A 12,168-nucleotide genomic window follows, 5' to 3' on the forward strand; every position below is an offset into this window, starting at 1 on the left:
GAATTCATAGGAATACAGAATCACATAGGAATCAGAATTAGGAATTCATAGGAATACAGAATCACATAGGAATCAGAATTAGGAATTCATAGGAATACAGAATCACATAGGAATCAGAATTAGGAATTCATAGGAATACAGAATCACACAGGAATTCATAGGAATACAGAATCACATAGGAATCAGAATTAGGAATTCTTAGGAATACAGAATCACATAGGAATTCATAGGAATACAGAATCACATAGGAACTCATAGGAATACAGAATCACATAGGAATTCATAGGAATACAGAATCACATAGGAATTCATAGGAATACAGAATCACATAGGAATCAGAATTAGGAATACAGAATCACATAGGAATCAGAATTAGGAATTCATAGAAATACATAATCACATAGGAATACAAAATTAGGAATTCATAGGAATACAGAATTAGGGATTCATAGGAATAAAAAATTAGGAATTCATAGGAATACAGAATTAGGAATTCATAGGAATACAGAATTAGGAATTCATAGGAATACAAAATTAGGAATTCATAGGAATACAGAATTAGGAATTCATAGGAATACAATATAGGAATATAGGAGTGACAGGTAAAGAGAACAAAATGATATATGGAAAAATGAAAGGTCGACAAGAAAGATAGATAGTAATATAATAGAAGAACAAAAAAATACATATATGTAGAGGGAAATGCTAGAATACCAAGGAGAGGGGAGGGTAGATAAAAGAAGGACCAAATATATAGATGAGAAATGATAAGCGAAAGACCAAAAAGATGGAGCAAAACGTAAGAAATTCAACCAATGACCGATCCCAGCATCGGTGGATCATCTCTTTCAGAGTTGGACCGTGACGGAGGAACATGAGAAGACCAAGAAGATAGAGGGGGAAGATAAAAGAAGGACGATAAAGATAAAAGAAAAATGAGTGTGGGATTAAAAAATAGAAGAAAGTATGAGCCAGGGATCTAAATGACGGAAGAGAAGAAGCGCGGTGCTAAAAAGATTAATGAGAAGATGAAAAAAACCAACCAAAAATGTGAAAGCGAAGATTAGCAAAGAACTAAAAGGATAAAGAAAGACTAAAAATAACGAAGAAGATGAGAGGACGATCAAAAAGGTAGAGGAAAAGACAGAAAAGATCAAAGAAGCGTAAAGTAAAAAAGACTGAAGAGGAAGATAAATAAAAAACCCAAAAAAAATAAAAGAGAAGAACTGAAATGATAAAGGGAAAATAAAAATAACCAAAAAGAGGAGTAGAGGAACACAGAGGCAGAGGGGAGGACAGAAATATAGGACCAAGAAGATAGAATTGAAGATAGACAAGTCACCAAGAAGATAGAGCTGGCGGTAACCAAGTGAACAAGAAGCTAGAACAAGTTTTGCTTACTTATGTTATTTTTATTTATTGATTTTTTATTTTATGTTCGTTTTTTTACATTCCTGTATTTCCTTTGTGATGTTGAGTTTGCCATTCATAAATATATAAATAAATAAATAAACAAGTGACCAAGAAGATGAAGGGAGGAAGCTAAAAGAAAGATAAAGAAGACAGTAGGGAAAGCTAATTTAAATCGAGAAGATAAAATAAAAGAGAGATACAGGAGACGATAAAGAATGATGCATTTTATAAGATAATGCAAAGATAAAGATAATAAATAGAGATGAACATATTAAGGGAGAGCCAGAAAAAATGGACGACATTCGCAGAAGATTGAGGAACATAAATAAAGGAAAACAGATGAAGGAAGAATTGTACACAGTCAAAGGGAAATAAAGATAGTAATAGAGATAAGATATGAATGAAGATATATTAATAGAGATAAGGTATCCAAACTTAGTAATGTAAGGCAGAGAGAGAGCCGGGAGAGAGAGAGAGAAAGAGGCTGCAATGTCTCTACTCAGTAAAAATCACGCTACTGTGTCTGTTTTAAGGAAAAAAATGAGTGTCTCTTTATGGTATAATGGTAAGTGCGCTTGCCTGGTATGCAAGAGGTCCTGGGTTCGATTCCCGGTGGAGAGAAACAACACTTTCTTCCTGTTCACCTTGGCATAATATCCAGGAAGCCTATTGATTTCATGTATCAGCTTTTCTCTTGTCGTATACACCTCTTTTCCATTTATATATTTTATATCCAGGAAATTGATTTGGTCTTCTTTTGTGGTTTCCTTCAGAGAAAGCTCTTCAGGGTAGATGTTGGGGAAGATGCTGTTAAAATTGCTGTTGTTGAAGATGAGTAGATCATCAATGTAACGGAAGCCAATAAAAGTTGTACTGTAGTTTGGGGTTTTTGTTCGAAGAAATAGAGAAAGAGGTTGGCGAGGGAGCTTGAGTAGCAGGTCCCCATTGGTATTCCTTTAATCTGTTTGTGGATGGGCATGCCATTGAAAAGAAAGTTTTCAAGAATGCAGAAGTCAACAAGATTTTTCCTGTGTGTGAAATTAAATTTAAGGGAACTTTCGTGTTTTCGAAAGAAAGGGAAACAGATGTCAATGAGCTTATTGTGTGGTGTACTGGTGAAGAGGTTTTTGAAATCATGTATGCAAATGTGAGATATGTTATTGTTGTTGGTAAAGTCAAGAACCTTATGGTTGTTGTTGATGATAATGTTGTCTTCTTCGATGAGTGAGAGATGATATATATATATATATATATAATATCAATATTTCTAAGTTTCTCATTTATGATGTTGTGTTTAAATATTTTATATTCGTTTATACGAATGTATAATTATATTTCATGTAATTATACATTATAATATACTAGCTATAATACCCGGCGCTGCCCGGGTTTTCTTCAATGAGGCTTTTTTGGATCACGTGATATCTCCCTCTCTTTTTCTTGAGGGACATACAAACCGTGTCCAAGTTAACCAATATGACGACCTGCACGATTCATGAAATAAACAAATCTAGATTTACACAGAAACGTAGAAATGAATATATTTTTTTTCCCTTTTTTTAAGGGGCGCTAGGTATTTCGACCCCCCCCCCCTGAACTTCAAGTTATCCATCTGTCTGTTCCAGCTTCCAAAAATCCTTAGTTAAAGCTGTGGAATTTTTTCGATGCACTTTTCACGGGCTCATAACTAATTTTAAAATATCCTAACCCACATGAATTTATGCAAATAAATATCAAAAGAGACAATATGGAGACATTAATTTTCATACTTGAGAAGGTATAAATGAAATCAATGATTTTGCTCGAATATCCAACTCAAAAGTATAGGTTTGGCTAATTACTTCATATTTAATCTCCTGGGCTTCGTATATCTCTAAGCGAACTGAATATTTCAAAAATCGAGAATTCAATACAATTTTTAAAATTATTGATGGGGCGGAAAATCCCACTAATTTCCGCATTTCTACAGCAAAATCGACAATTTTAGCACTGATTTCTATGAGGATCACCCTTTTCCTGACTCTCAAAGCGATGCTGATGATGATTATGACGTCTATTCATAAAGCCTCATTACTGAGAGTATATTGAAAATGTGGCAAACCATTATAAAGGCATATACACGTCTGAAACGCATTGCTAGGGAACCACGGTAACCAAAGTAAACGTTCGGAAAGTGATTGTTGAGGCCCAAAAACCATTGTTGCCGGACAGTTTTTTGCCCGTTTAGGGCATTTGCCCTGGTCAGGCGAAATTTTAGAGTAGCCTATCGTTCAAGTCGGGTCCCATTTGGTATATATGCAAAATTTGGGGACGATCGATCTAAAATTGTAGATTTGTATAGAGAACATACATACACACACACACAGAAAATCAATTTTATATATATAGATAGATTTGCTGACAGAGTTGGCCCATAAGGCTGGGAATCAGTTAAAATTTTCACTGAAGGAAACCACAAAAGAAGACCAAATCAATTTCCTGGATATAAAAATGTATAAAAACAACAAGAAATGGGAAAGGGGTGTATACGACAAAAGGAAAGACCTCAACTTTTTCATTAACTGCTTAAGCCACTGGCACTCAAATACCAATACTAAAATATCCAGGAAACGCTCTTATTTCACAAATATGCAGATTCGGTCACATATGTAATAATAAGCAGGAATTCTCACCACAGCATTCCTCAATCTTTCCAAAGCTGCATCTGGCAACATCTCTTCAACATCTCCACTACATTCAAAACAACACAAATTTATCTCCCCCTTCTTAAGGTATGTCCGGTGATTTTTGACTACGTTTTGGATTTTTTAAAATTTATTAGATGATATATATATACAGTCGAATCCCATTATAACGAACTCCAAGAGACCGGAGAAATCACTTCCTTATAACAAAATTTCGTTATAAAGGAATTTCGGGTTTTTGCATTGTTCCTATGAGTGAGTATTATGTAAACTTATCTAGGGGATTAGAAAAGTGTCCATTAAAACGAGATTTTCGCTATAACGGCATTCGTTAAAACGGGATTCGACTGTATATAATATTTCTGTTTCTCCTTTATGATGTTGTGTTTAAATATATTATTCTCGTATATACGAATACATAATTATATATTATATAATATAGTAATATAATATAATAAAATATTTTAAAACGCAATAACGTAAAAGTGAAACTTGGAGATATTGATTGAAATGATACATAGACTGAAGTGATAAAATATACAGGGTGATTATAAAAAAACTATCCCGACATATGGGCCCCTAACTATCATACCATTCACAGAAACTGAATGAAATTTTGGCATAAGGTATTTTGATGTATGCGCTCAAGAATGATACGGAAAACAACAGTGTCACTCTAACAGTTACGGTTACAGTGAGAAAATTTCGAAAATATCAAATGGCAACACCAAGTTTTTTGTATTGGAATGTGATCTCCATTGTGAAAAACCCTAAATAGCGTTCGAACGGCAACTGTAGCATGAAAATCACCGGCGGTAGATAGGCTAAAAGTGAGGACAACCAATAAGGACAGAGAAGCAGCATGAAATAAAGCATTTTATTGTGTTTCACACATGACCTTGTGGAGGACTAATAATCAGGCTGGGATCTCAGCCGAAGAAACGGTGTGACGAATGAAACGGACATTAATGCTCTGGTGCACGGCAAAGTCCTTTTTACTTTTTCCTTGCCTAGCTCCGGGGATTTTCGTGCTACAGGTGCCATTCCAACGCTATTTAGTGTTTTTCAGTATGGAGATCGCATTTCAATACAAAAAACTTGGTGTTGCCATTTGATATTTTCGAAATTTTCTCACTGTAACAGTTACGGTTACAGTGACACTGTTGTTTTCCATATCATTCTTGAGCGCATACCTCAAAATACCTTATGCCAAAATTTCATTCAGTTTCTGTGAATGGTATGATAGTTAGGGGCCCATATGTCGGGATAGTTTTTTTATAATCACCCCGTACATTGACGTAGAAAACTGTGATGATGAAGTTATCTGCATGTGTAGACGGAATGGGGGGCGGGGAAAGGGGACATGTAAATCAAGTAATAATGAGTTCACGAAGAATAAACGCATTCAAAACGAGCATGGGAAAAAGCAATTGATATTCAGCAGGCATCAAACACTTTTTCTCTTTTATTACTCAATCGCTTCGGGGAGATTCGATACCTTTTTCCTGCGAATAACGCGTTTCCGCCTTTTCTTTCTAATATCCTATTTATTATTACCACTATTATTATTCTTTTTAAGCGCAACAACAATCATTAATCAGTGGAAAGTCGAATCGTCCGATGGCCTACATCGTATCGAAATCAAAGACAATTATTATCATCGTTTTCTTTTTTGGACTCCGTCGTAACATGATTGGACGTTTGTTTCTCTTTTTTGAATGAGGAAATCAAAAACGTTAATTAAACACGGACAGTGTTTTTTCGTGTTCTTTTCACCTCTGTTTTTTTCCCCAGCCAATCAGGAACGAGTTTATATCTTTTAAAAAGATACGAATGTTCGCGTTGATTGGAAGAATTAAAAAGAAAATGTTGTTTTCTGTCGGTTCCTCGGGTTATTTCATAAAACGCAGCTAGAAATAACGCGTTATCCTATCGGTAGCTATTAATTACTTCATTCGTTATCGTGATTTCGGTAATAAGACGAGGATGCCGAAATCGGATTCGTTTTCCTTCCTTCTTCCTCAATGTGAGATGACTCAGCATTGAACGGATTCATGTTGAATGTACAGTAGAATCTTGATTATCCGAACACATCGGGGCCGAAATGTGTTCGGAAAAGTTCGGGAAATCGATTTCGAAACTAATACGATAGCGCAAAGGAAAAAGTTGAAATTCAGCAACAAATTATAACTTATCCCCCTCCTGGCAAAACTGGAGAAAGATGAATTCATCAAATGAATATAAAAGATGGCAGCTAAATCTGCTCGTATTTACGCTTTTGTTTGCTTGTCAATCGATTATAACTACGTAAACTATACCGGATCCACCCCCTATTTACATCGATAGCTTACAGGTACAGTATGTACAATTGTTTGGAAGTGGATTTTCGTGTAATAGAAGGAAGCGCCATCGAGTTGGGAGATAAGATGATTCAAGTTCCAAGAAAATACCAACTGTTGAGCATCATTGACTGTAGAAAACTGAAAATGAGTTAGAGGTTGAAAAGGTGTTCGATTGACCGAGTTGTTCGGGAAATTGATGTTCTGATAAACGAGGTTCAACTGTATATAGATCACTTGGAATCAGAGTTTCGAACAAACAATGCATAAATTTTAACACTTTCATGTTTATACCAGGGCCATATAGCAAGGGTTGTCTCATGAGGCGCTAGAGTCGGCACCATCACGCATGACGTCAGCTAGATCGTCACATAAAGGAAAAGAATAATGCTGTATGGTCAATTAAGTTTGAAAAGAATACTTTGTGACTATCTTGTGATTTTTGGTCAATTTAGTCTGAAAAAATAATAATTTGGAAAACTCCAATAGCAAATAAAGCGGAATTATAGTGTGGGAAGCAAATGCCACGTTTGTGTAGCGCAAGAGAATGGCACCAGATGGCACCAGCATAGCATCCCGGATACATTTGAAGATTATTACAAAAAAATTGAAATCTCTGCTGTGCAGTAATCAATATATAAATGATGTTTCTTCGTATTTTATCGTTTTCCTCCCCTTTATTACTTTCACTATTAATGAGTGATATTGCATGTGTGGAGGTGATTTCCATTATTTTTTTTTATACAGATATATCTGTAGAGTGAGCAAAAGAATGAGGAAAAGATCTTATACGTATTCTCTGGTGGACATACCGATTGCGTGTCCGACGGCACTTTGGCTGTTGGCACTAAATGGCATATACACCCATTGATAAGAGAGAACGCACGAGTGAACATTTCACTCAAGGCTCTTTCCTATTCCATTTGTATTTATAGAATACAATGCACACGGCATGTTGCGCAAAGGGTTCTTGCTTTTAATGGCAAGAGCCCTTCATCCGTCGATTCTTACGTCATTCCAGTGTGACTTATTAGAGCTGTCGAATGATACAGCATTTATCAAATGGATATTTTGGAAGTCCTGGGATATTCTGGAGGGGGCATGGGTGGGAAATCAGATGAAAGGGGGCAGCCATGACCCCTTTGGTGAAGGAATCCACAGAGAGAGCTGTGAAGAAATAATTTTTTCCAGTAAAATATGGTGGTAAATGGTTTACATCCCACCACGGACAGAACCTGGACCACGACTGGCCTTTCAGTGAAATATGGTGGGGAAAAATTATGAATACTTTCAGAATTCAAAAGAGTTGTCCATAGAACCAGGGCCTTTTCCGGCTCATGTGAGTATGGTCTCGGACCTCATGTTCATGGGTGGTGGCCTACATGATGAGATTTGGTACGATGATTTTCGAGTGTAAGTATGTAAATATATAGTCTATTACTTTCAGGTAAGTATGGGGCCCCAGAACATCTTTTTGAATGGGGACCCATAATGTTGAGACGGCCATGCACACAAGGGGGAAGCTCATTGTACTCTGATCTAAAGCCTCGTTCACATGTGCAAGATTGAGGGGTCGCTTTGGTGATAATTACCGGCATGGAAACTTTTTTCCCCTCGTAGGGAAAAAAAAGGTGGGAGTAAAGCTCATAAAAAACCTCCATCTTTCTTGGGGTGGATTACACCGACCTTCTCTCCCATAATCCTTTGCCCCGCGAAAACAACTGTAGGTTCCTTCGTCAGCCATCTTGAATCAAGCACTTCCGTTCAACCCACGTAACCAGTGATGACTTCCTGAAAGAAGAGGGGGATTACCGGCATAAACTAAACGCCATGTGAATGGTTTGTAGCGAAAATTCCCGTTACCCGGAATTTCCCGGGATGTTTTATTGCACATGTGAACGGGGTTTAAGGTAGGTGTGGACCCAGGGTGATGTGTGATTTATTGTGTAGGTTCGTCGGATCGTTCTGTATTTTACACAGAGGTATTTATCCCATATAATTTGGCTTATGGGAAAAATTATCATCTCCCTCCACCCCCCCCCCCCCCCCGGATCCATGCCTGGCTCAGGGTTCCAGAGGATCGATCTTATTTATGGGAAAAAAAAGTTCAACTTATAAATTTAGGTTCGACTGAATTCAATTAAATAAGTAAAAAGGGTCTCGCCTCTGGATGAGGGAAGAGGGGCCCTGGGTATGACGGGAGGGGGGGGGGGCGGAAGCAAATAGAATCAAGGAACGGGGGCATAAACTGGAGAGGGTCGTAAAGCACTGCAATATAAGCCCCGTTTACATGTGCAAGATTGGGGGTCGCTTTGCTGATTATTACCTGCATGACAACTTTTTTTCCTCATGGGGGGAAAAAAACGGAGGGACGAAGACCCGTCTAAAGAGTCCTATGTTTGTTGCGGAATAATGGTGGGTGACTTTGTGCAGAGAAAACTACTGTAAGCTCCTTCATCAGCCACGAACCGCTTCCGTTCAAACCACGTAACCAGTGGCGACTTCCGGAAAGAAGAAGAGAGAATACCGGCATAAACTAAACGCCATGTAAACGGGTTGTAGCGAAAATCCCTGTTACGGGTAACTTCCCGAGATATTTTATTGCACATGCATACGGGGCTATACAGCATGCTGCGCAAAGGGTCTTGATTTAGCCCTTTGCGATAAAGAGGTACTTCGTTTTCGTACAGTCCGTACTTTATATCACTCCCCCCGCAATGAGGAAAGCCCCTGAATGCGTTTTTTTGTTCTGCTAACAAGGAAAGGTTCCCAAAATGTCGTTCTCAAAAAATATGAAAAATTCAAGTGCATTCATCTCACTCAGAAACAAATAAAAACAAAACAAAAAAAATTAGTGGTGGAATGCAAGTATTAAATCCGCAAAATATTGTTAAACATGACAACAGTTGGCTACTCATCGTCTCTCGCGCTTCATGGCGATATAAGAGAGTGAAAAGTAATTTTTATATAAAGTTCTTTTCACTCTCTTTACACACTCTATATAGCTCTAGTTTTGCTTTTCTTCCTTCCTTTTTGTTTTTCTTTCTTTTTCTGTGCTTTACCTCATCACGTGTTGTTTGAATGACGTCACTCTAGGGTTGCGAGATTTTTTCAAATTCATTCTTGGCCTCTATTGAAATTTAAAAAAATAATAATATTTACAATTGCTTTTTGGGTGACTCATAATAATTCCGCCAGGTTTTATTCATTTTTTTGTATTTCTGTGAATTTTTAAACATTCGATCAAAGTGGTCAAGTGGTCATAGTGACGGACTCCCATCGCGTTTACTCGGGTTCAAACCCTGGTGGTTGTCGGCTGAAGTTGGTTTGCTGCGGTTCTCAATTTTGAGGCACGAATGCAAGCTGATCTCCCCATTAAAATGTCTCGCCACAGAGAGCAACAGCCCTACAACACTACAAATGGCCAATCATTATACTTCATTCACAATTTGAACTACAGATGGCGGCACTAATTCACGCGCAACACCATATACGCACTCGGACTATTAGGTGCTCACGCTTCCGGCACAATTAATAGAATCAGTGGTAATTTTTTCAAAACTTTAAAAAAAAATTATTTCCAAGTGAAAGAGGGTCTCAAGAAGCCAAATTCACAGGGGCCTTCACGTGATCGTAATGGGTTATTACAACAACGAAGCATCGGTTTCTTCCCACCACTCGACATACGACCGTAAAAGTCCTTCATCCATCGATTCCTACGTCATTCATTTTCCCGGTGTGACGACTTATTAGAGATGCCGAATGATACAGCATTTATCAGTTAATACAAATCAAGATGTAATGTTGTAGGTATTGATTGATCATCGCGTACCGAATGCTTATCGAAACCGGACAGAGTTTCCAGACGCGTCAGAAATCCAATATGGAATTTCTCCCCTACAATGTGTACATACAAGTTCACGTGTTCAATCTCCCTCAGGTTTTGGGCTCCTTTTTCGTGGACATATGAAAGAAAAAAAAACCAACACTTAAACCCCATTTTCTTGCCGCTGTCACCCAATGATTTATGCCCACGATGATTAATGCGTGGCAGCCTCACAATAGTAAGAAATATCTGATCGTTTCCCACCAATGGAATTTTTTTTTTAGACTAAATAATCGTAAATTCATCATTTTTTATTAGAAAAGAAAATTCCATTGATAGTTTGGCATTAGGTGTATATCGCCAGCTTCTAGAATATGGGGTTATTTTCCGTCTTTAGAAAGGTGTATATGGTAGAAGTGCATACCACAGCGGAAGGATACAGCGGTGTATTCGCAACCGATCTATCGACAAAACGATTCATCAAATCAGAAAGCAGAAAGAATTTGGGGGGGGGGAATATCATATAGTGGCTTTGTATGAATTCACGAAGGTATCAGACTTTATAACGATTTAACATTCAGATCTAGCTGGTATTTGCTATGATCACCATTAATACTACTTATATACTACCCTCTCATCATTAACATGAGAAACACGATCGTTCTACAGAAGAACTTCCCATAACGAGCAATTTAGTTAGCGGACACCTCCACTGATGTACGCAATTTCGAATTACATCGACGGAACTCAATGCATTTTACTATCCATTAACAGACACTCCTTGTTAGCGGAAAAAAATTGCCGATCCCATGGGTATCTGTTATCGACAGATGGAAAATATCGAAGTGTATGAAGAAGGTGGATATGTTCCCTTTCGATAGAAACGACTAACATTACATTGTAATTTCTATCAAAAATATTCCCGTTTGAATAATCCCGGGTGAGTAATCATACAGAGCTTATCCTGAAGATTCATAAACCGTTAAAAAGAAAATTTCGGAAAAAAGTGGAAATATACCGTTTTGAAAATAAGCTCCTCACTTGATAAGATTGAAAAACATGGCGGGCCGCAAACACATTGTCCATTCTACCGCCTCCTCCACATTTCATGTAATTTAGCGAAAGCCACTTGAGTTCAATAAATGGCGTCCTACAACAACTAAACCCCTCAATATTCTTCCAACGCTAACATTATTTGTTTCATTCTCGTGAATCGAACTGAAAACTAAAATACGGGACAAAAAAGCGTCCCAGGAACTTTACCGGGACACTGGACAATTTTCTTTTAGGTATCGGGTAATCTAGTACACACACGTGAGACATCTGACAATCGTAGCCTGGAACCTGCAAGAAACAATTTTTCAGGGGGAAAAAGCCAGAGCCAATTATTAATGCTATTTTTCAATCCTACGTTCAGTATATTGCATATAAAAAAAAAAAATTCCACACCATTATATTTCTAGCCGGAGGATCACTTAAGAAGATTAAAAAAGATAAAACAAAAACTAGCATTAATATAAATAAATACAAATGGCGGACCACAGAGGGATTAGACGGAACACGTTGTGTCCATTCTACCGCCTTCTCTCCTTGCTTCAGTATCCGAAGGGGCTAATGCGAAATCTCTTGAGGAATGACCCAAGAGTTGACCTCACCTGTGAAGCACCACAAACAACAAAATGGAGCGCACCTTTTCGGTGATGGGTGAGGTTGAGTTTCTTTTAAAGAGTTTTTTTCTTTTTTTCATCTTTCTTACTTCATTGTGTTATATTTTCTCAACCTGGTTTCTTTTTTATGGGTCCGTTGAGCTTTGTTTCTTCTCTCTTGGTCTTATTATTATTACTGTAATCCCGTCTTGTAACTCTCTAACGTGTACTTGAGATAAAGAAAAAGACTCTTTTCTTAC

The 12,168-nt window shown here is 37.5% G+C and overlaps 1 non-coding gene across 1 annotated transcript; it reads left to right on the forward strand.

The window, feature by feature from the left end:
• Positions 1–1,961: 1,961 nt before the first annotated feature.
• TRNAT-GGU (transfer RNA threonine (anticodon GGU)) lies at positions 1,962–2,034 on the forward strand. The gene has a single exon. It is a non-coding gene; the product is annotated as a tRNA-Thr (tRNA).
• The last annotated feature ends 10,134 nt before the right edge of the window (positions 2,035–12,168 follow it).

Source organism: Pholcus phalangioides, unplaced genomic scaffold, assembly GCF_987345545.1.
Source record: "Pholcus phalangioides strain wild (caught in Gottingen) unplaced genomic scaffold, Ppha-v1.0 ptg000022l_1, whole genome shotgun sequence".
In the NCBI taxonomy this organism is placed as follows: domain Eukaryota; kingdom Metazoa; phylum Arthropoda; class Arachnida; order Araneae; family Pholcidae; genus Pholcus; species Pholcus phalangioides.